The following is a 15,992-nucleotide window of genomic DNA, read 5'->3' as shown; positions in this document are numbered from 1 at the left end:
GTAGGTCATGTCCCTCCCATGCAGCAAGAGCAGCACACAGATATGGTAGCTACCAGCATGCTACCAGGTCCACCATTCCACCACACACTCAGCTTGTCCACAAAGACATGGGACCTCCTCTTTGAAGGACTGCAAGAAGCTAAGGGAGTCAAATCCATCCTGCCTGTAAAGCGTGGGGCTAGGGCTTGACTCAGTTGTCCATGTGCAATTCCCTTTTGATGTGCCATGGGTTCTCACAAGGTGTGGGTCTCCCATACATCATGGATTATGTTTCCCAGCCCCATATGCATGTCTCTCCTGGACACCTCAAAGATTGCAGATGAATCAAACCCTTTCCATGGACTATCCTCTGGCCCACACTAGAGTTTCCACACTTGTGCTCCTTTAACTTGCATCATTCTGGATTTGGGTAGCCAAGATAGCCAAACCATGGCCAACTCAAGCTGCTCAGGCCCCCTTTGAACCAAAGGCATTGAAAGGTGTGGGCTACACCAAATCCCAAACAACCCAAACCTTGAGAACTTGTAGCTGAGCAGACACGTTGGCTCTTATTCTTACAAAAACACCTCAAGGTCTGCTATGAACATGGAGGATTAGGGATTGGAGGTCCAGGGACCAATGTGGTTAGTCAGTTCCCCACAGTCTGGCACTGTGTCGTGGTAGTCAGACTCCAACAGATGTGTTAAAAAAAAAAAGCTTTCAGTAAAAATTCTAGTAAAAGCAACCTTTTTTTGCTTTCTAGCACATTATCTAATATTTCAGAAACTGGGACTCTGAAATTAGGTTTCTGACAGATCCATCCCAATATTTAAGTTATTATTTTTTAAAAATATCTTCTGCCTTCTGCCTCACTTTTATTTTCACTGATAAACTGAACAAAATGGATGGATTGATGAAATATTTCAGGATAGCCCAATACACATTTTTCATCCTCAGTCAGAAGTTTTTCGCCATCCAAACTTCTCCAAGCTTTTTTTTGATCTAAGTTTACAGATGGCCCATCCATCTGCACCCAGGTCTCAGCATTGCTCCAGGGCACTGACAACACAGTTGGAGGGGAAGTTTCGCCCACTGAATCAGCCACAGCATTTCCTGCAGCAAGTTAATTTCAATTTGGCAGCCTCCCTTCCAGGTTGCAACCAGGCTTTGCTTTTCTTCGAAGATCTGGTTGTCACGCAATGGCACGCAATCGAGCTTTTCCCGCTTTTCCACCTGCAAATTCCACCTGCAAAGATAACTTTGTGCCAGGATTTCTCATTCTGAATGGTGCTATTTGCCAGGATGGTAAGGGAGAGTAGCTGGAGTTCCCTTTTCACCCAGGGAACTGCAAGGTATCATTTTAAGTCAAGGCTGGATGATAGACAAGTTTTAGACACCATTCATTACCAAGCATGAAAGGCACTAGGTCTACCTGTGTGTTGGACACCTATCTATGGTCCTTGTTACCATCTCACTGGAGCATCTTGGTGTCTTTGATGTGCTCTGCTCCCAAACAGGAGATACAGATGTGGCAATTGCCGTCTTTTCAGCAGAGTTAGGGGAGGTGAGGTGTAGCAGGGGTTGGCAGAATGGAGTGTAGTGATAGAACGAGGGGGAACGGTTTTAAGCTGAAAGAGGGGAGATTTAAATGAGGTGTGAGGAAGAAATGTTTTCCTGTGTGGGTGGTGAGGCAGTGGCCCAGGTTGCCCAGAGAAGCTGTGGATGCCCCATCCCTGGAGGGGTTCAAGGCCAGGCTGGATGAGGCTTTGGGCAACCTGGGCTGGTGGGAGGTGTCCCTGCCCATGGCAGGGGGGTGGAACTCAATGATCTTTAAGGTCCCTTCCAACCCAAACCATTCTGTGATTCTGTGATTCTATGAGTATGCTTTGACCACCAGTCATGCCACCAGGATGACCTTACAAGAGGATCGATGGACCATTCACAGGATGATGGCAACACGTTTTGGGGTTTCGAGTTGCTCTCAGTGACAGCACTGATAGGGCAGAGTGGTAAAGGACATAGAGGAAGGTCAACCTCAGCAAGTCCCATCAGGGGCTTGTGGCCATCCCAACTCCTCTGACAGGGTTTGAGAGGAGTGAGGATCATGCCCTAACCTGTGCATCTCCCCGCGGTGCTCTGTATCCAGGGGGACATTGCAACTCTTTCTGCAGGGTGCTGAGCCTGGAAACACCTCTCTGCACGCTTGCACAAACTGAACTTTCTCTCCACACACGTGTGTCGAAGTCACACCAGTGCAAAGCAGCACAGAGAAGTGAACAGCACGTCCTGGCACGTGTGGGAAAGTCTCCCACAAAGGTCACTCGCTCCCACCCACACACAAAAGATGTTAGCACAGCTCTGGGTGTTCACAGTCACTATGAAATCCACTGGTCATGCTCTTCACGTTGCCTCTACAGCCTTCGGCAGCCACCATGACCATCCTTCGTGCCGGCAGGTGTTATACAAAATCCCAAAATAGCGCTGCAGAAAAGTGTTGTCAGATATGGAGAGCTGCTGCTGAGCTCCCAGCCCACAGCTGGTGGAGTTTTCATTGTTTAAAAAGTAATTTATTTATTTTTTTTCCAAAAGAAGGTGGCTGAGTTGAATTTATGTTGTTCTGCAGTGTTTCCACTTCTGCTTAATATTCTTTAAAATTAGCTGCAGAAAAATATTTTGAGAAAAATAATTGGTAGTTCTGCCACCCATTTGATTATTTGTTTGTTTTGTTTTTTCCCGGTGGAAAGGAGCACTGGGGAGGAAACAGTAACTCAGAAAAGCATGAAAATTCCCTTTTGTGAATTTATGGTTTTTTACATCTAAAAATATTGGTTTATTTTTACTAACTTAGAGTGGGGAAACTAATTTCCTCGGGAAACTAATTTCCTCAACTTTACTCAAGTTCAGAAAAAGAAGATTTATAAAACAAGTTCTTTTTAAAGCAACGAGAAATCAAAATGGAACAAAAGACTTTTAAGGCAATGCAAAATTTTTCCATATGCTCAGAAAGTTTTAGCAAAAAATAGTCCAGCTTAGCTGCTGATAAGTTCTGCGTAAAAATATTTGATGCAGAAGTCTTCCTGGGAGAGTCAAGCAGAAGTCTCAAGAGACCAGGATGGTGGTCTCTGCGTAGCATCCAGTTCTGAATGTATGTGGGACAGACGCAGGTCACAGGCACGCTGAATGCTTATACAGTACGTCTAAAACATGCTGTGTGCCCTGTGTTGTAGGACAACAGAAGGTCATTTTAGTAACCTTCAGAGGGGCATCTGAGGTGACATTTTGGCTGGCGAGAGCTGGATGCAGGTACAGATGTTCTCACATCAATGGGCCAACGGGAGGTCTTCAGAAGATGCTCCCACGGGACCCTGCCCCAGCAACGCTTTTGATGGCATTTGGACGACACCTTCATGGTAGGGAAGAGAGGAGAGGATGTGACTAAATGTCCTGTCACTTGTCCATCTTCAAAGAGGGTTGGAGAACATACCCTACAGGAGCAACCCGTCAAGCTGAACCTGGAACTCCAGGGCATCCGAGGTCCAATAGAGGTGGACACAAGTCTTTCCTGACCACAGGGTTTGGAGACTTGCCTTGCACCTGTGTTTGGCCTGTTTTGAGTGCCGAGAATGGGCTAAAGCAAAGAGAACAGTGTCAAGGTGGACCTGCTGGATGCACTTACTAATACAATCATCATCATAGAATAATAGAATGGTTTGGGTTGGAAGGGACCTTCAACATCGTCAAGTTCCAACCCCCCTGCATGGCCAGCGACACATTCCACTAGACCAGGTTGCTGGTCCTTCTGTTGCAGCAGATCAGAGGGTAGGATGGAGGTACCTGGGCTAAGCCAAGGGCTGCAAGCGTGGGCTTAATGCCCAGCTCATCTTTACGGTAAGCAGCTGTGCAGCATGGGCACACCGTCTAATGCGGTTGGCTGGTTTCCGCTACCGGAGCAAGAGAACTCAAAAGTTGTTTCTGATGTGAGTATAGCAATGTCTTCTGAAACAGGGATGTGGATGACACAGACAAATGGCCTTGGGATTGCATGGGTGGGCGCAGGGAAAAAACAAGACAGAATCTAGCAGAAAAGCAGAAGTCTCGGCTCATTATTTGCCTCAGCCTCATGAAATTGTGCCATGGAAAAAGAGGTTAAGACCCAAGAAAGCCAATAGTATTTCAGTGTGAGGGCAGCTCTGAAAAACCCCCAAGCCCAGCGAAATCACAAAATGAGCCCCCTTTCCATTTAGATTCTAGGGTGGCTCAAACAAAGTGTTTTCATAGTTCACCAAAATTAGATATTTCACCTCATTTTAAAACTTCAGAATGTCTTTTTTAAGAAAACATATTTTAAAAGGAAATGGCATTAAAAACCCTAAAAAGCCTTACTTTGAAAATGCAGATATAGACAAGTATGAAAGGTTTTAAATGCTTAATTTCTCTTTGTGCGTCCTCCGGCTACCATAAAGAATTGCTGAAATCAAATAACTTTGGATGCAATAATTCAGGTATCCCAGATTTGTATTTTTGCATCAGTGAGGAGCAAAAAAGATCATTAGAAAAAAAATAAATTCCCCCAGTTCTAGGCATATCCCAGATGCATTCAATTCTCTTTTTCCTTGATAAAATAACGATTCCTGACCTGGCACCCTTGGATTACTTTGCAAGGCACAAAACTAGAGAATTGCTGAAGAGCTTCATGAGATCAGCTACTTAAATGGGAATGTAGATTTGCTACCAAAGCGTTTTCAACTGTGACTGTTTTCTACTCGGTCAAGTTCTGTTTATTTATTTATTTTTTTTTTAAATTATTAGTGGCTTTGTTGCTAGGAGGTGGTTAGAACACAGCTACAAACAAGTGCGCTGTGCTATAAACAGCACTGACCACGCAGAAGGTCTGTCCCACAGGCAGAAGGTGGAGGGTATGGCCACCATCCTCTAGAAGATGCAGTAGCCAAAGTCTTGCTGAAAACCCCTTCCTGTGAGTGGGAGGGCAGTGAGACCTCCTGTGAAGAGCTGGAGAACCTGGAGCAAGAAGCATCATTTCTTGCTGGGGAGTGAAGATGTCTGGTTTGCATGTTACATCCTTACTGGAGATCTGGGAATATCCTATTGGCAATGTTCAGACCCCATCCAGTCCTGGTCCTTGTTGGATAAAAACACCAGTTTTCATTTGTGCTTACATTGAGACCTCTTTTAAACACTCTGACTGGTGTAAAAGGCTTTTGAGGGAGAATGAAGGGCAACCCCCAGGAGCAGCTGGGATTTCCAGCTAACGTTGGTGCTGTGCTGCTGCAAGTCCCAGTTTCGAGCACAGCTAGTCTGGTCAAACTGGTCTCGGCAATGTCTATCCACTGCCAGCCCAAGGTAGTCAGAGGACAAATCCAGGAGCTCTGTGCTCCTGTGATTGACCCCTTGGTAAGGGGTATGCATTGCAGAAATGACACTGGAGCCCACTGGCTTATTTTGGGATCTCTTGTTGCAACCAAAGCCACGCCAGCTTTTTCCATTACAACTTAAGTCTGCCCTGAATCCACCATCTTTTTTAGGCCATGCTTTGTGGGTGAACCTGGCCCAAGCAAATGAACCCAGCAGAAAATCTGGTGGTTTCAGGACTTTCTGAAGAGCTGGGACACCCCATGGGAGCAGGCTGTGTGCAAGGCTGGAGGCTGGGAGCACACAGCTTTCCAGGACCCTGAGTTTAAGCAGACACAAACATTTTCTTGATTGGGGGTTGCAGGGGGAAGAGAGATAATAAAAGCATCTTGCTCTCTCCAGAAGTAGAAAACAGTTGCCTGCTGTCAGAGTGGTCATTCACTAACCAAAACACCTGTCTGGGGGAAAAATGGGTGCTGACACTGAGCATTGCACCCTGCTGGAACCTGGCAGATGCTCGGCTGAACTGCAAGAGGCTGCAGGCCAGGAAGCAGAGCCAGGGTTCGAGGCCTGGGGAGGGAAAAGCAGGAGGGCAGACTGCCCATCCCACCTCCCTTAAACATGCTTTCCTCATGAGCTCACCCCAGGCATCGCATCGGCTGGTTGGGATGTCTGCTGGGGACGGCTCTGTGGGACCTGAGGTTCTGCAGCACAGGGAGGTGGGATGCGCTGGAGGAGGGAAGGAGGAGGATGGGGCCAGGAGAAGCAGGCACATCTCTTTGGGTACCTGGGACATCTCTGGGGTTCTTCAGATATGAGAAGTTTTATAATGAAACTGAATTTCTGGGTGGCAATTTCTGCAGTGGCTTGAATTTCAACCCAAATTTCAACTCAAATCTATCTGCTGCCCAGCGAGGGTGTGGGGCAGATTTGTGGATGGGCTATGGGCAAGCTGGACCACAACAGGGAGAAATCCTCTCTGGAGGCCACCCCTAACTGAGGTCTAAGTCCCGTAAAAGTAGGCACAGTCCATGCTTGCTTGGCCAGACCCCATGATACTCTGTTTTATGGTGCTTTGTGGGCACATTACGGGGGTCTGCAGGGGAGGTCCTGGTCCTCACAGCTCTGGGGACATGAAGAGATGGATGGAGTGTCCCTTCCCACCTCTACACGTGACACCCACATTCCTGGAGGCCCTGCATCATGACAGCTGCCTTTTCCTAGCAAGGGGTAGCATTTGTTGGGACCTGCTAGCCCTGTCCCAAGAGGAGCAATGAAGCTGGTGTCAGGCTGGTGCTCAGGCACTTGATGCTGGGTTGAGTCTCAGAGGGAACGATGCTCCCTCCCACCATCCTCAAATGAGGCATTTTACATCTGCAGTTTCCCACCTGAACACCTCCAACCACTTGGAAAGCCATGTCAGAAATGGATGCAGAGCCCTTCCCCAGCTCATTACAGCTGTGTCCAGCTCCAGACAGCTTTCCCCAACTCGTATACCCTCTTCTCCCCCTACAAGCCCTGGGGAGAACAGGGGAGGATCAGAGTAACGGGTTGTGCATGCCTGGAACTTACTTGTCCTCCTCTCCTCTTGCAGTAAAACAGGGGAACAGCATCCCTGCAAACCATCCCTTGGGGCTGGATCTAGTGCCCCATCATCTCTCTACCCCACAGATTTCAGGGAAGGGGAACAGGGCAGGAGGAGGAATCACATGAAGGAGGGATGGGAGAGAGAAAGAGGATAGAGAAGAACCTGCTGGGCTTCTCTCCACCCTCCGGGGAATGTGGATGGGGGTGGGATGTTCCCTACTTGCCTGCTTCCTACAGAGCTGCTCCTGGAGACACGATCCGAGGATGGACGAACCGCTGGTCTGACCCATGATAGATGCTCCATGGGGTTGAGGGTCTTTGCAGAATTTCTCTGTTAGAGACCACCGGCTCCACACCATCCGTGGGACTGACCACTCGGAATGTGACACCCCCGGATTGCAGGAGCAGCCTGATTTTGCAAATGCTTTTAATGGATTTTCTTTTTTTAATCAGGTCTTTGTGTCAGAACTCACTCTTTTCTTCCCCCCAAGGATTCCTTGCTCTATTTTGAATATAATCATCTGGGAGGGTGGGGGGAGTTGCACTTCCCAGACAACCTGGCCAATGAAAGTAGCAGCGAGGAAGGTGAGAAACCCAAAGAGAATCCAGACACAAAACCCAGCAAAACCCACAGGCTGTTCACAGCTGTCATTAAAACCAGCTCCAATGACTGTGAATGGGTTGTGCTTCCACTACGCAAACCACGAAATTTTAGGAAACAGCTGAACAAACTGGCTTTGCAATGATCATTCCTTTCTGTGATCAAAAACAAAACAAACCAAAATTTTTTCAGATGAAATGCATCTCGTTCCAGCAAGCCCCAACCCTCTATGAACCTGCTCAACCATAGCAGCATGGTCTAACGAATGAAGACCTGGACAGGGACTTGTGGGTGACTCTGAGGAAGTGACTTTCTCATTCTGCCTCAGTGTGTTCAATAGGGAGACTGAAACTCCTCTCCCTTAGGAGTCAGATGTTGTATAAGAAGCAGGATTTGTTTCTAGACTCCTGAGGCTTCCCGCAGGGTACATAAAGAGCTGGCTTCTCCAGGGTGTTTTCAATGTATTTGCTTAAGCTGTTGCAGAGATGAGGCCCCCCAAAACCACTGTATAAACCTCTGTGGGTAATTGCATGACGTCTTTTTTGCGTAATGCGGGGCAGCAGGAGGGACGGGACTCTTGGTCTCAGTGACCTCGTGGCTGGAACGACCTTGACGTTGTTTGCTCTCACTGAGAAGGACAAACACAAGCTGACATCCACCAACCATGATGCACAACCTACAGGTCACCCACACGCTGGTGAGGGTGTTGACAGGAGGAAAGGCTTCACGGAGCGGCTCCGAGCTGAAGTCAAGGCAGAGGACCTTTACCAGCCACAAGACCCAAGGACAAGGCGAGGTTGGCTGAGGACATGAGGCTGCGTCAGATGGGAGCATCTCCTCCAGGATGCGTGTGCCTGATGCCCCAGCACTGCTCGTAGACGCAGTAGCATGGAAATCCCACCCGTGGGATGCGTGGCATGGAAATAAGCCACTGCTCTGTACTCCTGACAAAGGAAGAAAACCCTGCGGAGGGCTGCAAGGCTGTCTGAGACATAAGCAGGGCTCTGCTTGGGTGTCACGCCATGCTTATTGCCCCAGAGGGACAGCACAGGGTGACTCTGAAGACACCCAGGACAGTCACCCACCCCATCACCCCTCAGCCAGGTGTGCTGCAGAGCCAGGCCAGCTGTTTGCATACCGAGGAGGTACAGAAATGAGGAAGCTTTTGCAGGTTTGTCAAACTTCTCCCTTGCTGGCTTGCATTTTGCTGGCTCAATTCTCCTCCAGCTAAGGGCCGGGGAGACAGATGGAGAAGGTTGGGTTGGCGCTGGGGAAGAAAAGGACAGCTTCAGGGTTAGCTGGAGCACTTTGAGCTTTGGGGTAGGGGCTCTTCCTTTGGCAGAGTGCATGTCTGTGGTACCTGACCACTCTTTGCTAAGGGAGCCTTCACTTCCTATTCCTATGAAAGGAGAAGTTGCTTTTTTAGAAAGCTGCTTGTCATTCACCACTGAGGTAGGAAGGAGGAGCTACCGCGAGGTGCAGCAAAGGCTTAGAAATAAGCTAGCAGCTGCCAAGTCATCTTGGGAAACAAGGCGACAGTACAGCGGCTCCAGACAGAAACCTGCTTCTGATTTGAGACACGTTCCCGGTGCTGACAGTGGGGAAACCCAGCAGCTGCTGCCAGGTTGCTGCAAAGACTTTTCCAGAGACAGCCACGATTTAAGCAGCTCAGAAGCAAGAAGTAAAAATAAAAAGCATTAAGCACAGTGTAGTCTGCCTATTATATCCCAGGGAGGTTTTTTGGTATCCAAGGTATCCTGGCTGTACCCCCGCATGTCAGCTGGGGCACAACCCTTCATAGAATCATAGACCCACAGAAAGGTTTGGGTTGGAAGGGACCGGAAAGCTCATCCAGTTCCAACCCCCTGCCATGGGCAGGGACACCTCCCACCAGCCCAGGTTGCCCAAAGCCTCATCCAGCCTGGCCTTGAACCCCTCCAGGGATGGGGCATCCGCAGCTTCTCTGGGCAACCTGTTCCTGTTGCTCTGGAAGACGCTGATGCATTACAACCAACCCACCAGCCTCCATTTAGACTTTGAGTTCTCTGAGGCAGCATCTGGACTAGTAAAACAGGGAATACCTGGGCTCATCCTCCCACTCTTCAAAATGAAGTGGCTTATTTTTTTCACTGCCCAAATGTTGGGGTCTCTGCTTTCCAAGATACAGGCTGTCCCTTTTCCCCTGATTTACTATCACCGTGTTTGGGATGACCCTCAGACACAGGCACCTTGTGTAGCCCCAGGTACCAGATCATCCCGAGTGCAGGGTGGTGATGGGCTCCCTCTTGTTTCATTACTGTTATTTATTGCTGAGTCCTGTGGGCACTGCAGGGCTGTCTGGAGGGAATGGGATGAAAATGCATCAGTGGCTTTGGCTGATGGTAGCTGGGGAATATTCTGCTAGGAGGGACTACAGAAAGATTATTTCTGGCTCCAGTTAGGAAAAGCATTTTTTGGAGAGAGAAAGTGATTTTTTTTTTATTTTTCTTCTCTCACATATAAATAAGAGAACTAACGAAGAGAAATATAATACATGCAAATATCTTAAAACAGACATTGTTCTGGTGACCTCATGGAAGTGTGAATTTCCACTGTCCAGAATCACTACAACCGCTTGCAGAAAATAGTCACTGGAGAAGCACCTAGCACAGCCCTCTGCCCCCAGGCAGGGTCAGCCCTCAAAAAACCTTGCCAGAGAACCCTGTGGTCCTTGCTTCTGAGAGTCTGCCCTTGCTGGACATGATGGTGCTCATTCTTCTCTCCTACTCACACCAATCCTCCCTGCCAGGCTTCCTCTACACTGCTCATACCATGCCTATTCTTGGCTACTTACAGCAGCCAAGACCTTACCTCAATATTATTTTTCTTTTTATACTAGTAAAGAAAAAAAAAATCTCTAATTCAAAATTAGAAGATGGGCTTGACTTTCAGAATTAAAAGAATATTCAAACTTCCCTATGGTGCTCGAAAGAGACAAACGCGTCAGAACAAAGCCAAACCTTGCAGCCATCTCTGCTGCAGAGGTCATTATTTATGGCACAGAAGTGATGGGGCTGATCCACTCTCAGGTTACCTAATCTTTGATCTGGTTTAACTCATCAGATTTCATTTAATGGCATCAGAGCCAGAAGAAATCTTATTTCCTCAAGTTTCTTGCTTTGCCACTGCCCGTACTCTCGCTAGCATTACCAGTATTTCTTCCCACCTGGCTAAGATCTCTATTGTGAAGAGTCCCATGGTCTCAATTCCATTCTGTGCACAGTTGTTATTCATTGGCTTCCCACCCAGTGGCTTTTACACAGAACATTTTTTCCCACTTTTCCACCCAAATTTCCAGGGAAAAAAGTTTTCCATGGGAAATCGCCAACCTCAGAAAGGTTCTGTCCTAAAACACCAGGCATATTGGCATCTTTCACTGGAAAAAGAGTAATTTCCCATGCAAGATTGCTATATTAATATCTCAAGCAGCCACGGTCTTCTTCCTGTGATTCTAAAATGGTGAAGGCCAAATACTTAAGAGACAGCCGGGAAAAGCTCTTGAGATAAAAGTCAAGTTAAAACTTTTGTATCAGTTTCTCCATTTGCTTAGTATCACTTTAGTTGTCCCTCTTTCCATCACATATTGCAGACGACGCCTTGATTTTTCCACAGATCAAATTTAACCTCTATTCAAAGCCCACTTCTCAAACATCATCCTCTCATACACATATTTTAAGATGTTCTGCCCCAAATTTTAATGGTTCTAAGCTGTTCACTGTTAGCAGCTATTCACATCAACGTGGATGCCATCATGGCTCGGGTGTTGGGCAGGCAACCAGCTGGGCTGAAAGAAGTCCTGCAGCTCCTCTATCCATGGCATTTTGTCAAGGTTTTTCTTTCCTAACTCAGGGTTTCATAGAGAAGAGGGTCATCTTCCTGTGAGGACACCTCGAGTGACCTGACGGTCCTTCACCACTAGCCACCATAACCCGGGGAACCACAGAGGTCTGAGAAAAGGGGAGGCTGTCACCTTCTGTGTACAAGGATACACCAAAATGCAGTAAATTGAGACCCCAGGGACCTGGGCACAAGGCCAACCGCCTCTTGCCTCTTGGACATACCGACCCTTAAGCAGATGGCAGAAAGAGTTTTTTCAACCAATCTTCATCCAAAAGTAGCGCATGTTCAACCGTCAGTTAGGTAGACCAGACATCCTGGACAACTGAATCATTTGTCACTCTTCTCCCCTCATTAGGTAGCAAAGGATTAATTTGTAAACCATGTGTTTTCTACTTCTGCTGTGTCTCCTACATGCCTGACACGCAGGACCCAAGGAGACCTACACGCTGCTTTTTGATCAATAACACATTTCATGGTTTCCAGAGGAGCAGAAATGATCTGTGAGATTCGGTCATATTTGGAGAATAATTTCATAAATATGTAAACACACAAAGAGAAGGAAATGCAGGAGAGAGATTTTGAAAAGCGCATTTCAACTCAGAAGCCACACATGTTTTGCAGGAGGGCAGAAATGTAGGACTGGCCCCTAGAAGGTCATTAACCTGGTGGACCTCCATTGCACCTGAGAGACTACCTAACATGCACTTTAGAGCTTTCAGTGATGGAAATCCTCACTGCTCCCCATCGGTCTATCCCAGCCCTTCAATTCCTGTAGCCTCAAAATCACTTCCTAACGATCAGCACTAATTTACTTTGCTGAAAGACCTATAACTGCTTGTCCTGCCCATGGGGGACGTGAAGCTTATTCCCTCCTTCTTTGCAGTGGCTCCAGAAAATGAAGCAACATTACTTCTTGCAAAAATTCCTCACTGATCATGCTTTCCACACCTTTGCTCAACTGCGTTCCTCTCCTTCGGGCATTTATAATTGGGTTTGGAAGTTTGAATAGGCAAGCCCACAATGTTTTCCGAATTAAAACTGACCAACATTAACAAAGGCAAAATTGCTCTGTAAAACCACAGAAACATTGTTCTCCCACTGTTGCAGCTTTTTCTTGGAAAAAAATATAATTAGAAACCTATTTTTTATTTCAACACAAGGAGATGATGTGGTTTGAGTTTTGTTTTTTCGGGGGGAATTTTTTGGCTGGCCAGTGAGATGAGCTCACATGGATTTAACCCTGATCTGGAAGACAGGCTGACCTGTGAGAAGCAAATGGTTTGTCCAGCATGGAACACTGGAGGTCTGGTTTACATTCATATTGCATATGTTGCACGTTAGCATTTATTTTTAAGCAATAACCGTGACCCTCTATATCCTGTTTCGTACCGTGATGTACTTTCTTTTGAGTTTCACAGTGATGTCCAGCGGTGCAACAACTTCTTCCACAACCAGCAGCAGCACCCCGAGGCTGCAATTTCTTGCCAAAACCTCTGCCAAGGGGGAATTGCATTCTTTTTTATCCCCTCAGCTACTTCTAATCTTGCAAAGTGGTGCCAATCTAACGGGAAATCTGACTTGCACCACAAAAGATGAAGCCGTGAATGGAAACTTTGGGGCTGCCGAGGGCTCCGGCTGGATTTAGCCCCAGGTGTCTTGCAAAATTCTTGCCCATGATTGAACCCTGTGGGCCTGCAGGAAATGATTGACTCCAGGGGAGCTCACCCACATGTAGTCAACACTTGGTTGCTTCCAAAGTCTCGTCAACCATGGAGGAGCAGCAAGGAAACTCACTTTGTAACATAGAGAGAATGGAAAGAATGAGGGGAAAGAAGAAAGAAAAATAATGATGAAGTAATAGCATGCCCAAGAGCTCCTACTCTGCTCAATGTAGTGTTGTGACCCCCATGAAATCCATGGTGATCTGTTTCCAAACCTGACCAAGACGACAAAAAGCCTTGTCTGCACCTAAATACAGCCTCCAGGCTTTTTTGGATTCTGATATACCCATAAAGGTATCACAAAGAATTAAAGATGGAAAGGTCAGTCAGGAAGAAAGTCATGGACACACAGCAGGAGTGGGATGCTCAGCCTGGGATATCGTGGGGTTATGTAACAGGGTTGGGGAGCACACCAGCTTAGCTGAGAGCTCAGGGTATAAAAGGATGCCAGAACACCTAAGCAGAACATGGGAAGTCATTACAAAAGCAGAAAAAGAAAAATCAGCAGCACTTTTGCAAAGTTTTCACTTAAATATGTCTTGGGTCTTTCCTCCTCCATCAGAAAATTCAGCCTTTGACTTTGTAACCCGCACAGTGCAGCAATGGCCCTATTTTGGCAGAACAAAACAAGAATGGGCCAGAAGTTTTTTTGCACAGATTTGTGTGCATTGGTATAATGGTAATACTGCAGGAGGTCTGGGAGAAAAAAAACCAAAATGCGGACAAGAAATCACAAGTGCTGCAGCCCTCAAATCCTCCAATAAAAATTACTTAAACCTTGACAGAATGACTAATGGAGCACATTAATGAGGGTGCCTTTGCTGCCCTGCAGCTGTCCTTTATTTCTTCCTACTTTCCATCTGCCTTCTCTTCTCCAGCAGGTTCCAGAGCAGGGACCACGTGTGTGTGCCCTGTGTGCAGCAGGAACCCTCGCTGCCAACAGCATACGCGCCTTGTCTTGATTTTGCACTTTTAAAGATCTATAATTGATTCAATATCACAGCACACCTGCAAAAAAAGGCAAGACATGCCCCCAGTTCATTAGTGGGGCAGCTGAAGCACCTTGAAGAGCGTTGGCTTGGTGGGCATCACTGGGCACAGAGCCCGGAGCAAACACCTGAGGAGGTTTGAGATGCAAATACCCAAGACGCTACAACTGTTCTTCCCTCCCAGAAGTGGCACAGCAAACAAGAAGGCTTCTGAGCTATCCAGGCTCCAATTTGGAACTTTAAGTCTGGCCCAAATTTTAACCAAGAATGAAATTTATGGACTTAGACTCTGCATGGGTGGGGATGGGAAGTGACCAGGGAGAGAAGCAGTAAGTCCAACCTTCCTATAACTCTGTTGGAGATCTCCAACTTGCCAGAAACTTTGTCCACAACCACCGTTAACCTGCCATGGGTTTTACCAGCTTGAACGGAGGAGCTGGTGAAAACAAAATATTACCTCCAAGGAGACCATCCAACCCATCTGTGGGGCAAAAGAAAGCAAAGATCCTCAGCCCCAAAGGTACCTCTCAGCAGAAGGGGAATTAAAGCTTCGACCCATCTCTGCACCGTTCACAGCATCCGTGGGTTCAAATCAGAAGAAGTCGCTGAGCTGGAGCCTGAGCACCCAAACTTCCACCTCCCCTTAAATTCAGAATCAGGTTCCTGATTTCATCTTTTTCCCCTCTCTCCTTTCCAAGGAATTCAGTTGGAAGAAATTGGAGAAAAAGGGTTTTCATCTACTTACATATTTAAGAGAAAGAGGTTGATCTGTGCCCAAGAGAGAATCTGCTGGGTCAGCTTCTGACTTAGAGCATCAGTCCCACCTCAGAGAGCCCCAGTTTCAGCACTGAGACACTGCCAGAAGGAAAGAAAGAGATGCCCCTTGCCCCGAACTGCAGCAGCCCATTCCCTTAAAAATCCCACTCCAAATTTTTAAGGACTTCATTACTGCCAGTCCACAGACAATAACTAGAGATGGGCCAAATCTTTAAATGCTCCAAAGGGATGCACCCAGTGGAGCTCCAGGCAATAAACCAGGCAGAAGGAATGAAGCAAAACTGATGGAAAATCATTTGCACTTACCTGGTGATTCCTCTGCTGGGATTAAATCATATCCTGCTCGATCCTAGTTGTCCACCAGAGTTAAAAAATCCCTTGCAGGGTGCGTACTTAAGAACATAAGCTCGTCTCGATGAGTTTTAATCCTTAGAGCACATAGAAAGAGAAACCCTAATTCTTCTTGGCGTTGTCAGTTGACTGCTGTTAGTGGTTTCCTGTCGACAACAGCTGAATGACAAATCGAACTGGTTTGTTACACTTATAGCAATTAAGGGCTGGTAGTATAACCACACCGCTCATCTAGCGCTAATGTTCGAACGGTGTCTACCTTAGAAGAACCGTTACCCGCAGAGGCTCGGCGGGCTATAAAAAGACCTGTCCTGCTACAAACGATGCCCCAAATCGCTCTCATTCAGGCGAGAGTGAGTCGAAAGTCATCTCCTGGAGCCACGGGGTGTAGAACTGGTCTGCAAATGGGAGGAGAAATATGGGTCCTTGACTTGTCTAGATTGGCCCATTCACAGCTAAGAGCGGTCTGGGCCAATAGCAGGGGTGAAGATATTTATTGCATGTGCTTAACCTTTGGGAGAGTTTCTCTCCAGCCAGGTTCTATTCTGAACAGTTTCCCCTTTTGCAATCATCTAGGTTACGGTGCTGTAATCTTGCTCACTTTCCATTTGAGGTTCTGTTTCTGCTTAAAATCTCATCTAAAGAGAATGGTGGTGTTCCTCCTCAGACCTGGCTTCTTTTCAGCAATGAGTACAAGACAGCTGATGCCATCTAAGGCACGGGGGGAAGAGAGGTATG

This window comes from Pterocles gutturalis, unplaced genomic scaffold, assembly GCF_000699245.1.
Source record: "Pterocles gutturalis isolate BGI_N339 unplaced genomic scaffold, ASM69924v1 scaffold15148, whole genome shotgun sequence".
Classification (NCBI taxonomy): Eukaryota; Metazoa; Chordata; class Aves; order Pterocliformes; family Pteroclidae; genus Pterocles; species Pterocles gutturalis.
Note: the sequence above shows the minus strand (reverse complement) of the source record.